The 14,966-nt window shown below is 38.4% G+C and overlaps 1 long non-coding RNA gene across 1 annotated transcript in view; it reads right to left on the minus strand.

The window, feature by feature from the left end:
- Positions 1 to 294: 294 nt before the first annotated feature.
- LOC106963214 (uncharacterized) overlaps positions 295 to 14,966 on the minus strand; it is a 27,993-nt gene continuing 13,321 nt past the window's right edge. The window contains exon 3 of the long non-coding RNA XR_001428153.1: positions 295 to 1,457. This is a non-coding gene — a long non-coding RNA (uncharacterized LOC106963214). The remainder of the gene's footprint in view (positions 1,458 to 14,966) is intronic.

Raw genomic sequence — 14,966 nt, forward strand, 5'->3', positions numbered from 1 at the left:
TCCAATGTCAGATCTTGCAATACTCAAAGGAATTACATGGAGCCCAAAAGCCCCCTCTTAAAATCTGTAGACCTCTGTTAGCATGTTAAATTTCTCTACAGCAAAACTGGAAAAAGACTGAACAGATATGTCTTGCTTGGAGTTGTTGCAGACAGAATGTCTCTTCTGTCTAAAAATATATATATATATGGGTGCATGATTTAGGATTGAAAACCTGCAACAACAAGCTGCCACAAGTTCTGCAGCTGCTGGTTTTGTAGCCACAGGAGTTGGTCACTTTGCAGGATGATCTGCTCTCCAAATCATATTCTCCAGCCAAAGGAGTTCTGCATCTAAAGTTGGATCATGAAACAAGACAATGACCCAAGCACATCAAAATAAAGAGAAAAATAAAGTGTTGGAAAGCCTTAGTCAAAGTTCAAACTTTGACCTGGCGGAAATGCTTAAAAGAAAGCCTGACTCCTTTTAAGTTATTGCTGCTCAAGGGGATTCTACTAGCTGCTAAATTGTAGGATGAAATACATTTTGTCATATAACTTAGTTTTATCTTTGTTTATTGCTATTAATGATGACAATGTGGGATCTGTATTATGCTTTTGCATTCTTGTGATTATATTTAAGCAATCAGGTAAAGCCTGAAAGCATCCGAAATCAAAAGAGGGTGTCCTTTCTTTTTACCATCAATGGTTCACATTGACATTTAAAATCTGAGAGATTGTTCTGTGGTTTGTTAACTACAGCATTTCATGTGAAAAGCTGTGCAGGGAAAAATAAAATGGTGCAGCTGGATTGCAATAAAATTCATTTGGACCTAATAATGGCAAAACATTTTAGGAATATAGTTCAGAATTCAAAAATGTATGTGACAGTGACTTACTTTTTGTTAAATTGGACAAAAACTCCCTGAAGCTTTGCTTCAAGATAAATGTACCTGAATGAACTTGAGAACATTAATTTTCTCAACTCTTACACATTTCACTCATGCAACTTGTAAAACATAAAAGCAAAAAGCAATGGAAATTTCGTTGAATTCTGTTCAGTGACAATAAATGCTATCTATCTATCTATCTATCTATCTATCTATCTATCTATCTATCTATCTATCTATCTATCTATCTATCTATCTATCTATCTATCTATCAAAACTTTACTGCAAAGGTTTCAGCAAAGGCAACAAAGCAACAGGCACAGAACAGTCTTAGATATTTTATAATTCTAAATATGCAAATAACTGGATGACTTATAACTACATTTTTCACAACAATGTAAGTAATCTGAGCTGTGTAGTCGCTTACAGCACAATTACTGCCTGCTCTGTTCTGCACAGGATACACATTTTTATACTGAACATTAATCACACACATCCTCATAAATGCTACTCCTCCTCCCTTCACTCAGGCAGATCATTCCAGCTGATCGAAGCCTTGATCTCAAACTCCCACCGACGGCTGGAGATCCTGTTGGAGAATATTAAAGCATGTGTGTAAAGCACATGGTGAACATTTCATTTGTTTGCTGATACCACATTTCTGCGTGTGTGTGTGTATCAGAGGTTTCTGTGGTTCTAACTCAAACGAATGAATGAAATGGAGGTGGATATTTGTATGCAGAGGGACATGAACCGACTGGAAATAGCTACAGCGTCTTACAGACGTCTTCATATGCGCTGAGCAACTTCCTCACATGACAGCTGTAAACGTTCATGTCTTTCATCGCCATTTTATGTGACAAACCAACACAAAATAATGTGTAATTGTAAAGTACACGTGTAAAGTACATGGTTTTCAATTTAGTTTTAGAAATAACAATCTGAAATGTGTGGCATGCTTCTGTCTTTAGCTCACCTGAGTCAATACTTCCAATTGCATGCAATCTGTTGTGATATGTCTCCAATACATTTGAAATTAAATTTCTGTCCATTCTTCGTTGCAAAAAGGCTTGAAATCAATCAGATTGGATGGAGAGGATCTTTGAAAATCCAATTTCAAGTTTTGGCACAGGTTCTCAATTCGATTTAAGACTTTATTTGGACTTTGACTGGACCATTCTAGCATATGCTTAACCCATCACACAGTAGACCTGGCTGTGTGTTTAAGGTTGTTGTCCTGCTGGAAAGTGAACCTCAGTGCCCTGGTTTCAAGACTGTAGCATGAATTGGAAAGTCAAAATGTATTTGTTAATTTATACTTTTTTCATATCAGGTAAACTGGTACACAGCATTTCTTTTGCGATTTAATGTCTGATATCTCAGAAGCATAATATCAGACTCTTTCCAAGAAACTCTGTTGCAGCTGTGGGGAGGATTCTGTGATTGGGTGAGTTATTTGGAGGAACTGCTGGTATTTTATAAATGTACGGGGAAATACTGTTTACTACTGCTACAACTACCACAGAGGGAAGACCTCCGAGGAATCTGTGACCTGTTAATAGCATATAAATAAAAGACATAATTCCAGCTCTCTGGGTCAAATCATGCCTGTCTGACTCCTCGCTGACTGACTGGGTTTCCATGATCTGCCTCCACAAGCCTTTCTTCCAGGATTATCCTGTATTAAGGTCCATCCATCTTCCAAACAGTTCTGACACGCTTTCATGTCACAGCTGGAGAAAAGACACAATGCTGCTCTCATCAAGTCCATGACTCAATGTAATCTGCTGGGTTTCCTTAGAAGGAAAACCTTTTAACCCTTTCATGCATAGTGGTCACTACAGTGGACAGCTATGTAGAGCCATTTTCTTGTCATAAATGCACACAGACCACTGAAGTGGACACTAATAAATCATAAAATACACTATCAACTACTGGTCATCAGCTGCAAATGCAAGAAATTATTTTTTGTTAAATCCAATATGGCCAACAGACAAAAGCATGCCAACCAACCCTGTCCCTTCTTCTACTGTAGACGGCTCTAGAAGGTAAAAAAAAAAATATTGTGACATCAGATAATCCCTAAAGAACAATACTACTGATGTATTTTTCAAACAATAACTTTGTATTTGGAGAAAATTACAATTGATCACCTAAAAAAATATATATATATTTTAAAAAATTGCAAATTTTTCTTCTATACATTTTTTTATGCCTTACGAAAATAAAAAAAAATTGAAAAAAAATCCTGACACAAAGGATCATAATTAATGCTTGAAAGGGTTAAACTAATTTTAATAATAATGCACTGATTGATAATTAGGATTAATTAGAATGTATGTGTGATTGAACTGAATTATTATTATTATTATTATTATTATTATATTTTGGAAAATACCAAGAGATGACATTTGCATATAAGTAAACTGAAAGGTGATGTGAAGTGTTAAAAAAAATACCTTTTTTTAGGCTTTCCTCTGCCACTGGTTCGTAAGTCAAATTTATTACTAATAGTTGTCGCGTTAGAAGATCCTCCCACCTGAGCTGTCGCTCTCTGCAGTACCTCCAGAGTTAGCATGCTATTGTACAGCATGGACCTATTTGCTTCCATTTTAAAATTTGCATTCAGATTTTTATTATAAAAAAAAAAAATGAAAACCATGTTTAGTTTTCCTTCCTCATTACAAAAAAAAAAAAAACGTAAAATAAAATTAAAAACTAGGATCTCAGTAAAACACTGAAGTGCTCTGCATGTTCACAGAAAATTAACATTTTTGGATCGACACATTCAATCCATTGTCTTCAACGTGTGCTTGCACCTGCATGCCTACACACTGTGGGTGTGTCTTTTCATATTAATGTGTGTGTGCGTGTGTGTCAGGAGCATGGGTTGTGACTCACTCTCTGGGAGCCGAGGCCTCTGGCAGAGAGAGAGCAGCAGACCTGGCAGGTCCCGGCAGGGCCCTGAAGCCGCTCTGCGGCTCGCCTCGGCTGCCCCCTCGGTTGCCGGCCCATCTTTGACTCACACCAAGTGAGCACTCGCCAGAAAGCCACACTGGGAGGCCTCCGGCACGAAAAACAGGACGTCAAGTCTTACTGCTGACAGCCATGTCAGGGCCATGATAGATTCAGAGCCACTGTGGGGAATTGAGGCATGGGCATTTATCCATGTGATGCGTTCAGTGTTTGCCACTTTCCCATGATAAATGGGAGTCAGGTTATGGTGGCTGCAGGGCCACGACAACATTCAGCAGAGTGGCACCTCTTTGAAACTAAATCAAAAGCTGCTTCTGGCTCTCAACAGCAACGGACTGAACTAAAACATCTAGACCAGTAAGGGTCGTGATAAGATAAAACAATCAGCGACTTATCTGCTTCTCCTGTCACATTGAAAACGACTTCAAACTAGCAGCTAAAAACTGAAAACTTGTGGTCTTGTCATGTGCTCCCAGCCCAGGCATGACCATGCCAAACTAACTGCTGGGTCTGAGTTCGCAACAAACCGATCAGCTTTGCACCATTACAAAAGGCAGAAAAAATAAAACGCACATGATGCCTGAGCTGCATCTCTCAGCTCATGAAATAAAAACATCTGTGAGCAAAGCGAAGCATGCCCCAACACATCCAGCTCATATATCAGGCTTATTTCACCGAATATTGGAGAGCGGTTTTTAGAACCCAGCCAGGGATGTCACACTCATTCCCTTTATCTCTGCTCAGATCCAGACAGAGGTTTATATGAACTCATCTTCAGCAGGAGTGATATTTTAGCCTTTTAATGATTTATTTAAACATATAACTTCATTGTTACTGTAAAACAGAAATTTTAGGCACAATGTTGAATTCATTCTGGATTTGCCGTTTGCAACACATAGTTTAGAGTTACACACACAAACTCCTTAGCCACTTTATTACATATACCTGTGTAGTAGCAAATATTTGTTTTTATAATGTTCTACCAGAGAAAACTAAACAACCTACAAAAGACCAAAAGTCACAAATGCCAGTGGAGGCAAGAAAAAAAAAGTCAGTCTATATATATATATATATATATATATATATATATATATATATATATATATATATATATATATATATATAAAATCAGAGATAAATTGTCAAAAAGGTTTATCTATTAATCTTCAAGAAGTATATAAATAGTTCTTCACATGCAATGGTTTTGTTAAAATGAAAATAAAGACTAACATCTCTTATGAAACTTCAAACAAAACTACTATGAAGCCAACCCGTTTAAATAAACTCTACAAATTCTCATAAGAATTTCAGAAGGAATTATGCCATGGTTCACAGTGACTTATTGGTGGCATTTCTCTGAAATTTGCAAAAACATATTTGAGGAAGCATATTATTTTTAATAATTTTGACTTTCTCTGGTATAAAGAAAACCTACAATAATGTGTGTGAAATTCTTGTTTTTGAAACTCAATGCTTGTTGACATATCATTTGTCATATCATCACTTGACAAGCTGAAAGTACGGCCACCGTGCCTCTGACGAAAACTGTTTTTCTAAAACATTCCTGCTCCAAACCGACTGGGTTTATTGTGTCGCTTATTAATCCTGAATTATCCGCCGTAATTTAAATAACTGAACATACCGTTTAACAAGAGTAGAAGACATATTGCAGTACATTGCAGTGTTCACCTTTATGCATTGAACGCATTCAGATAAAACACTGATGACACTCATCTCACCTAGAGATGCATGACTCAGCACATTACAAAGAGAAGGGACGATGAGAATAGAGCTTGAATGGACCGAGCAGACGCACAAACGGCGAGCAGAGTTAAAGGCAGAGCGCCGTGATGAAGATGAAACGGGCTGCAGAGGAGGGACAGCGAGAGCAAGGTTACGGCCTGGACTCTGACCCAGATTATAAATAAGGCCTCCGAAAACCCGATCTGACCGTGCCGCTGTGTGGTCCTCCTCTCTGTTCAGCTCGCTGCGGACGCATTAAGACCACACAGCTCTCGTCTCGCTGCACTCCGTGCGGCCCTTCGACGAGTCAGAACACGTTGTTTAAGTGCTGCATGAAAACGACGAGGTCAGAGGATCGCGAGATTCAATTAAAGGCTGCTCAAAACCCACATGTTGTCAAACTCAGCACAGGCAGAGGGCCGGGAAGACGAAGGATCGCACGTAGCTGCTTTAACGGCTGTGATCCTTCCATCGGCGTTCCGACTCAAACCGTTTTCCTCGCAGGCAGACTAATGCTGTAACTCAAGGACGAAAGCAGAACATTTTTGTATGTACCAGTAAGAGAACAGCACTGGGTACAGGCCGAAGACTTTGGCAGAGGCTGCTGGCAACCGGTTTGCTTTTCGCTTTAGCTGGTTTGCTGGCAATTCCTTCGCCTATTTGGTTATTTACTAGCCAAGTAAGAGCTTGAAACAAGCCAGGAGAAATCAGTACTGTGGGTGTTTTTCTGGGTTTAACTGGATTGTTTTTTTGATACTCAGCATTAACAATTCATTTAAGAAAGCTTTACATCAAGGAAACAGTAGGAGCACAATAGCATGTCACGCGTAAGCAGCTGCGATTAGGCAAACAAGCTCCTCATTGTCTGAAGATTTTTCATCTTCGGGATGGTCTAACGTTCGTGTGCATTTCTTGAATTTATATTTGTCCTCTGTGGGTAAACACGGACCGTCATGCACACGTACACACCGACACCTCCGGCTCTCTGTGTTGAGATCGCTGGGAGTTAGGTGACAGATACTGAGAATGCCTGGGACTAAATTAAGCTCCGTGTTTCATCAAAAACATCCTGCCCAGGCGCGGTGCCGGCGGCTGCTGGGACCTCTAATGGGGGGCACAGGTAAACTTGTGGAAATTAACACTGCCGGGTTACTTCATATGCTCAAGGACAGACAGGAAACCTGCTTTGGTTTAGTTTAAACATCTAGCATAAGGACTTGTAACGACCTACTTTGGACTTACGGTTAAAACGAGCCAAGCACTTTTTCAACATCTCAAATCTTTATATGGAACAACAGGGACATTTAAACATGTGCTGTGTCAGCCATGTTTACTGACACACCTGGTAAATAGGCGAAAAAGCATTAAAAATCTTTTATTGCAGTAACTTTTTTTTTAATTCACAATTTAATTTAAGTGCTTTTATTCAGGTCTGTAAAACTTTCATGTAAAGAAAAAATATTATTTAAATGTAATAAGTTCACATGTTAGCACAATTATTATCAGCCAAACTTTAATACTTTGTACAGCTGTTCTTCTGCCAAAAGGACAGCTTTGATTCCTCTGCAACATTTCACAAGGTTGGAGTGCACAAAGAGAGGGATCCTTGACTATTCTTCTTTCACAACCTCTTTAGATCGTCCAGAATCCTGTCTCCTCTTTTATGCTCTTTTATTCAGCTCAACCAGAAGGTTTCCTTTCTTGCTTCCCTTCTCTCGTTCCTTTGCTCTGTCTTTGAATATTTCTTTAAATTAAATACTAAAAGGAAATATTGACATTTTCTATCAGAACAATCTACACAATAAATTCACCATTTTTTTTGTTCAGCTTTATGTTGTTTCCCTTTGCAACCCAAATCCAACCACTGGATTTTGTAGAAATCATGTGCAAGCAAATTTTAGATATATGAACAAGTTTAATGCAACTGAAAAACTTTTCGATGGAAAAACGTTTCAAGAAATAAAAAGAGAACTTTATCTTTGTGGATCACAAAGTCATGCCGGCACCGTTCATTACAACACCTTCGGCCTCTCCCACATAGCTCTGCTGCATGTAAATCACCAAAAGACTCCAAACAAGCTTTAAAATTCAGCCCTGAAGGCCCATAATATGTTAAACACACCAAATAATGGTCTTCCTATTTCTGTGTGCTTTTTGCTTGAGGATGCAGCTTGCACCAAAGCTCCAATAAAGTTGTTTCAGTTGCAAAATTTCTCTCAGTTGGACCAACCAAAGCTCTGAACCATTGGCTCACCTGGTACATAACTTGCTCTGAGCCCAATTGGGGGAACAATCTGATCAACGATAAACAGACAGGCAGTATTGAAATTCAAAAACCAATAAAAATGAGGGATATTTTGTTGGGCGTGACCCCAAGATGTGTCTATTTGCTCTGGAGATGTTCTGTTTTTTCTTATTGTCTTGCTGTAAATGTGGGCCCTTATATTCAGCCCTGAAGGGATTCGAAAGAGCCTCTGTGTTGTCTTATGAATCAGGGAAAACAGAAAGAAATTGATTAATCATTGGACAACTGACAGCAACTTACAAAAGTAAAGTATAGATTTGCAAAAATGTTTTATGCAATCTTTATTGTAGCGACAATTAAACGGGTTTATTCCTGAAATGGGATTTTTCACACCTTGAATAGATGCGCTAGATGCAATTTTCTAACACTTCTCATAGTAAAATTATGCTACTGCACTGAAATATTCACTTATTTTAAAGCTTTTCACACATCTTCGCCGGGGGTGCGTCGTGAAGGATCACATCTGTTGTGGAAAGTCCTGACCTTTGCTATTAATGCTGAATTTTTCCACAGTGCTGTTTTATTTGACAGTAACACTTTGAGTATTTTTTATTTTTTTTCCATCTGCACTCTGGGAAAGAAAAGAGAACATATTCACCTGGATGTGCACCCAGAGTGACCTACATACAGGGGAGAAGGGAAGACGAAGGAGGCCTGGAGAGAGCAGGAGAGTTCTGCACCACTCTGCTCCAGCTCCACTTCCACTGGTGACCCCGTGGCTATAAATCTGAACCTGGAAGCCTCTATTTGACTTCCTTCCCTCCCCTTTACATTTTAGCACTGAACAGGCATGACTGTCATATTTTAACAAATGATTTTCACAAAGAACTTCAGTAGGTAAAAACACGGCCCTGTGTTACAGAGACTATGTTTTGCTCCTTTTTCTGTAAAATTAAAGAAATGTCATTTTGCTGACACGGCAACACACTGTTTATTGTTTAAGAACCTGTCCCACCTGATAAATTAATCAAATGGAAAGGTTTTGTTACTCTGCAGCTGAAACGAGAACATGGCCACAGTTTTGCTCTTTGTATTCAAGCACCCATGCATGTGGTGGGCATGCTCTTTGTGCTATATTAGCAGAGTTTTCCTACTTCATTTCCTGCAACATGAAACTAACAGTAAGAAGTGCCCAAAAAAGAAACCCATATTTCCAAACTTTGAGTTGAGTTATTGTGTTGGTGAAGAGCTTGTCCTGGAACAGAGCTCTTCGTCCCAGAATTAACTATGTCAGCATTTCTGAGCCGTCGTCCCAGAACACAGACTGCTGTAGCGACAAACCCATCTTCAGTGTGGTTCCACTGAATGATCAGGTCCCTGAGCAACAGACTGTTCTGAATTCTGACTTATATGATCTAAGGCTGGTGTGCTTTTATCCACCTAAAAGCACTAAAAAACACCACACACACTGGTGGTTTTTGCAGCCCGTTTATTCATTCGGAACACGATTTCAGTACAATATCAACCAACCACACAGGCGCAGGGAATGAGGGAGCAACAGTTATTTTCAACTTGGACTTCAAAATTGCCATATCCTAACGTGGCGAACATCTGGGTCTCGTCTGAAATTGCTCTGGTCCAGATTAACAAGACGCTAACTTTTCCAACCGGCTTTCCTTCCAAAACAATCCCACAGAAAGACCCTGCATACAAGCTACTACTTCCTAATGCTCAATTACCAGCTCTCGGTTCAGAGCTAAAAAGGATTTGACTTATATGGAATAAAGTTTACGGCTTGGTTCTTTCTGAGTTAAAGTTAATGGGGATTAAAAGTGGATGAAATTTTATTAGGAAAATTTACTTAGTCAAGCTTTATCGCAACACTCTCCAATGAATGGCTTTTAAAAGTAATATAAAGAGTCAGAAAGGCATATTATAAATATATACCTTTATATATTTTTTTTTAAATCTAGACTTCAATGGAGTACTTGCGAGTAGTAAGTGTCCTACACTCAATGCATACTGGAACATTCTCAGTTGTAGGATCAGAAAATATGGAGATCCAATCAAACATATTCTCAGATTGTGGACAATTGATATTTTCAAAGACAAAAATTCACTAATTCACTTTAGATACAAATATCACCTTTCCACCAGACACCTATTTTCTTTTCAGCATTTTCTCAACCAAGTAATGTGTGTTATGCCGCTAATCAATTGCGACTCATAATTTCACTTGTTCAAGTGTAAAACAAGCACAACCAGACATTAAAAATGAGAAATGGGGTGAAACCAGCAACATGGGCAGTCTTAAACATTTTCTCTTAGCTAGTAGTCAAGCCATTTCAGAGTTTAAAGAAGCAAAACCTAAAATGTTAACACAAAATGTTGTGCTTGGGCCTCCAGAGTGGGCACACTTTTTCTTTTCAAAAAGTAAAAAAAAAGACATAATCTGACTTCCACAGCCAATAAAAAAAAAAAAAAACTGTTTTATCAGATACTGTGATCCAACAAAGCCAGGGTGATACATGCAGTATCATTTACATCACTGCTAGTTCTTTAGAAGATGCTTTCACCCAAAGCAACTCAGACGGTGTTTATATTATTACACTCGCATTAACACCATTGAGAGAAAAAAAAAAGATTGAATTTGATGTTTTTAACAAGTTTAAACATGCCAGCAGAACTGACAGTATCACATGTAGCATTGTAAGGAATGGTTTAGTTTGTAGTCAATATTCTTAGAGCAATCTTTCTCTTAAGGTTTCCAAACTGAAACTAAGCTCTGGGCTTTGTTTAGGAGCAGCCTATTATGGATCAGTGGAGGGAGCGCGGACAGTGGGAGAGAGGGACTGAGGGGAATTTGGTGCACTGACAAAGTTAAGCCAAGCTGATCCTCCTAACTCCATCACCCTATTACTCCCCCAACTTCATCCTCCTGAGCAGCCTTGAGAAAGAAGGGACTGTTTATTCTCCAATGTGTATTTGCCTTTTAACTAGTTGATTTATGAAACAGCTGAAAGAGCTGCTAAGGCTCTGCTGGCAGAATAAGGACAGTTGCCATTATTTTAGCCTTCTTTTAAAACAGCTTTGTCCTCTTTGTGCTTTATGCAGTCAGAGGCAGCAGATGGTTAAACCGTCAGATTTATATTTAGGTAAAAGCAGAAAACAGGTGAGAATTTATTATTGCATCAGTGTTTCTTACGTCTGTGTAGCTTGAGAGGGAATGAAATGACCCCAATCACCTTCCAATTCGAATTAAAAGTGGTGCCTCCAGGGAGGCATGCATGTGCATCCTCATATTTTTTTACTACACACCTTCCCCAGTGTTGTGCGTACCTAATGGCTGAACAGCACTAAGCAGTGACGGATCCAAACCGCGTTGCTTGTGAGACTTTAATTACTTCATTCTAAAGACTAAAAATTAAAACTATTTTGATAACTGAGTGATAAATCTGTAATTTATTGCAGGACGGTAAATTAAATACCGATGTGCTTTAGCGTTTCAGTCATAAGAGTAAACAAGTTAAAATTATAGGATGTTTACGGGTGTGGCAATAAATTCAGACAACAAGACGAGAAAATATATCTCTATCTTGTGTCTAATTCTCAAAATGGTCCTAATGCCAAATGATCCATTTAAATGTAACTGTTTTATGGTTTTCAAAATTTTTGCTTATTAAATTGTCTTTGTTTATGTTTCAATCATGCCTCTGTTTATATCTGTCGGGTGAATACAATTATATGTAAACTGAAACGAAAAAAGAAACGGGCAGAAACAGTAAAGATTAATCAATTAAACTGTAAAATAGCCCTAAATCACCTGCTCTATTGATGGACTCATAATTAAATCCAAGTATCCCATTGACTAATATGTCTATCGCTATTCTAGTTCAAAACTTCTCAAACATAGATGTAACACAAAGCCTCGCTGACAGCTCTCAACCTCCTTTACGTCCCTCTAATAACAGAACAGGTAGAAAACATGACAGGCTTTACTGATAATTAAATCATAAAATATCCTTAGGCTTAATTCCCCCATGAGGAATTAAACAATTTCCTGATATTTTATAGTTTAAATGGCCAAACGGTACTCTAACAACACTAAACAATTTCAAGTAGCAGCACAAGTTTGGACTCAGAATGCAAACAGTTCCAGAAGAACAGGAAAAAAAGAAAAACAAACAGTGTCTCATTAAACTTTTCTGTGTTTAACTGAGAGAAGACAATAACTATCAGAGATGATTGCATGGTGTGTCTTTTGGTTTTTATCCCTTCGAGACCTGGACGTCTCACAGAATGACCGACTGAAAACAAGTCAGGTGCTAGGGAAATCCATGGAAGAAATGTCTGTTCCAGTTTTTCTGTCGCTTGTTGTCTGCAGTTGTTTGCTCTGGAATTTACTCTCTTTTTTTTTTTTTTTTAGGGGATGAAGTGCTGTCGTGTAATGTGACTAAATACACAAACCCAGCTGCTTTAATGGAGTACTTTGTTTCTGTTGTTTTGCTTTACAGTGCCTTGCAAAAGCATCCAAACGCCATGAGCAACCAATTCCCTTCGAGTCACGTAATTAGAGTCCATCTGTGCGGAATTGTATCTCAGTATAAATCCAGCTGTTCTGTGAAGGCCTCTGAGGTATGCTGGAGAACATCAGTGAACAAACATCATTGCGAAGACCAAGGAACACAGCAGACAGGTGAGGGATAAAGCTTAAAAAGTCAAGTTCTAAAACAATGGTTTAATCCATCATCTGAAGACAGAAAATGTCTGGCACAACTGCAGACCTACCAACACATGGGTGGCCATCTATCAGGCCGGGCAAGGACGGCATTAATCAGGGAAGCACCCAAGATGTCCACGGTAACCCTGGAGAACCCAGAGATCAAAAGCTCAGTCGAGATAAAATATTAGTCATGCACTCATAAAATCTGTAAAAGAGGAAGTCAGTGGTGCAAGGCAATCAGATGTTTAATTTCCCACAGCCAAGTAGGTGAATTAGCAAACATGTACAAGAAGGAGTTCTGATAAGATAAGACAAAAACTTAATTTTACGGCAATTTCCCAACAGGGAAGACGGTCATAGTTGAGGGGAAGAAAGAAAGAGGTATACACACATCAATCCTTGGGGGTGTGGGGGGGGGGAATGCTGTAAAAAAAGACTTGACAGTGGACCAGATGTTCACCTTTCTGCAGGACGACAACTCAAAACACCCAGAAATTTAAGTTTCAAAGATTGTATCCATCCAGTCTGAGCATGAGCTATTTTCAAAAGAAGAATGGGCAAAGTCTCAGTCTCTAGATATGCAGAGCTGATAGAGACAAAAGGCTTGCAGCGATAGCTGCAGCAAAAGTTGGTTCTGCAAAGCATCGACTCAGAAAGGCCGATTTGAAATGCAATCTGTAGTTCTGAGATATTTAATTATTAAAAAAAAAACCTATATTCTATTTCATAATTATCCACTACATTGTGTTGGTCTATGATTTAACTGTAAATACAATTAAATAAATTACATTACAGGTAGTGATTGTAATGTGAAAAATGGGTTTAAAAGTACAGTATGCACCATTCCTCGTCTACTCATCTACATCTTACAGAATATTGCTTTAGCAGATTTTTGCTCTTCTAATAAATCTGTGAAATTAAATCACTAGGCACGACTTGAGCAAGGATTCACTCGCTTTATCAGGCTGTTTGTGGCTTTGTGTTCACCATTAAGAGACTAAATTGTTTTTAACTTTGAACACTTATCAGGCTTGTGCAATATTTTAAGCTAAGAAGCCACAGAATGGTGCAGTCAGTGCTACTGATGTGACATAAAAAGTCCTATTTTTACAACGCAAAAAAAAAAAAAAAGGCCCAGACAGCCGAAAATAGTGTATACCACATACATATGAATATTTGACATGTAAATGTATGCGTTGGTGTTTCTGAATCATCCAGTCAGAGAACCACAAACTCATGACACAAGGAAGTTCAAAGAAAGCTGTTGAGGCCTTCCTGTCACAATCCTGTTCCCGTCACTCTGACCCCAACATGAAAAATGCTCCTAATTTAACATACACACATATGCACACACATGCACACAGGCAATGTGTTTTGTGCCTGTATCATTTGCAAAGGCTGCAAGGATGCAAAACTATGCGGATTCTATCTAGTCACTGGTGATACTGCCAGCATCAAGGCCCCAGAAAGAAAAAAAAATAAGAAGCAGCAACTGATGTTTTTCCAGTAGCTTGGATAACTTTAAGAGAAGCAGAAACCTTCTTTTCTACATTAGAAGAAGGTCTGGGGAAATATGGGGTTTCCCATCTTTTTTGTAATATCTTCAGAGACAAACTTGGCACAGAGGTCCTTTCAATTTGGAGGACGTCGGCTCGGACAGTGATGAAAGAACTCCAGCTCAGCTGCAGCAGACTGAGGAAAACATCAGTGTGGCCATGATGTTCTGCTGTGTTTCTGATTAGATTAAAATCGTTAGTTTGATATCTTGGTAAAAACAAATGTGCCACTGAGGTCTCTGAACACAGGACAGGCTGTACAGACAGAAAATCACTGAGGGGAGTATTACTGCCAAACTGAAAACCACTACAACAGTGGTCCCATGAACTGATCGACTTTTTTGAGTTTTTTGAAAGGAACTTGTGTTTGATCCTTTCATGATCCACATTCCAGTACAGCGAGGGGCAGCACCAAGAAGCAGGATCAGTATCTTAACAGGATAAGATTTGAGCCTTCAGCGTTCTGATGTTTCACTATAGAAACTTTGAACCTTTAAAGGTCAATCAAGCGAGAAAAAAAAACAAAAAAAACTTAACAACCTTTCAGCTGCCTTTATAAAGAAATAGAAAAAGATTCAGTAGTAGGAGGCTGATATAAATAAAATCGCACCGCTGTGCTCATGGTAATCACGACGCAAATAAAAATTATTTTGGCAACATTTTAGAGTCTGATCAAAACATGAGCTCAGGTATTCAGGGCAAGTGCAAAATTGTTTCAATTATATTGACTAATTTATTTAAGAAACAGCATGGAAACTATACACAAACAAAAAAAAAAAAAAAAAAAAAAAAAAAAAAAAAAAAAAAAAAAAAAAAAATTTATAAAAATATATATAATAAATAAAATATATTTTT

The sequence above is a fragment of the Poecilia latipinna genome, unplaced genomic scaffold, assembly GCF_001443285.1.
Source record: "Poecilia latipinna isolate Pla-1442-1.1 unplaced genomic scaffold, P_latipinna-1.0 Scaffold4, whole genome shotgun sequence".
Lineage (NCBI taxonomy): Eukaryota > Metazoa > Chordata > Actinopteri > Cyprinodontiformes > Poeciliidae > Poecilia > Poecilia latipinna.